Raw genomic sequence first — 1351 nt, 5'->3', positions numbered from 1 at the left:
GGGTTATTTGTAACTTGCTTTCTATGTCACTATTCACAGAAAGTTTGCTGATTTGTTCAAATACAGGCCCTGTCCTCACCCTACTTTTTAAGCATCATGCACAACTGAAATTCTTTCAAGTGGGAGAAAGAATGAAGGCAGTATTTCTGTACTCGGCATGTTCATTTGGTCTTGTAGGCTGCATTGACATAAGTAAAAGCTGACAGCTTATATGAAACCCTAAATATTAGTTTAGTAGAACATTATAAGTTTTTATATCCTCACAATTATGAAATAAAATAGTATCCTGTTATGAAATACTTAAATTATCTGATATGAGATCCAAATAGATATGAATTATATAACTTAATACACTATCATCTCCCAAGTTTTTGCATCAATTCAACTCTGATTACAGAAAATATATTAATCATAGCTGTACATACTCATTAACAACTCTTTGCTTTAACAAACTTTTACAGTGGCTATGACAAACTCATTTTGATGAGGTAGTGTTTAAAAGAGCCCTGTGTGAAAATATGTTCAGTAGTTTCTGGTAAAACTTTCTTGTGCTTAGGCATTGAAAGACACTGTTGAGAAAGAAGAGACTGATCTCTATATGCTTTATAATAGCTGATAGAAGAGGAGAAAGAAATGACTGAATGAATTCAGACGTGGTGTAAACTGATCCAATACTGCATCTATATACTTTTTTTTTTTAAATAAATGTTACTGAATAATTCTATTAGAAAAACATCCAGAGGCTACCATCAGTAATGTAAAGTCAAGTCTCCTTACCTCTAGCTATTTCTCCAAAGCAGAAGCTAACTCCGTTTATAATAAGTCTTTGGGCTTATTCATGTTTAATTTTGTGGAACATGTCAGGAATTGCATTCATAATTTGTTGCATTTAGCTAAAATTTATGATATGTTTCAGGCTACTAATAAACCTAAAAAATTAAATCACACCAATTCATATTATTTTAAAATAAAGTAAACAAAATACATAATTGAAGACTAACTGAATTATGATAATCAAACATGAATTATAAAAGCATCTTTGGTTGTTTAAGGTCTACTTTAAAATGGTTAATCAAAAAAAAAGTTGTATTTGAAACATAATGTATAGCAGCAGTCCTTCCTCAGCAATGCTACTGTAACATGTTCAAGACCTTCAAGAATATAGTAATGAGGATGTTAATCTTATTGGGGGAAAAAAGAGGCTAGATGTGATCAGTCTGTACATCTAAGAGCTTAAAAATATAAATTTAAAATCTCAACAACAAGTTAAAAAAAGTGTTTCTTGTTACAGTTCTATATTAGGGCAGATCCACAGAGCTAACTTTTATAAAAATACAACATACTGCATAAG

The sequence above is a fragment of the Apteryx mantelli genome, chromosome 1 (genome assembly GCF_036417845.1).
Source record: "Apteryx mantelli isolate bAptMan1 chromosome 1, bAptMan1.hap1, whole genome shotgun sequence".
Taxonomy (NCBI): domain Eukaryota; kingdom Metazoa; phylum Chordata; class Aves; order Apterygiformes; family Apterygidae; genus Apteryx; species Apteryx mantelli.
The sequence above is the reverse complement of the archived record's forward strand: the minus strand, read 5'-3'. Positions refer to the sequence as shown.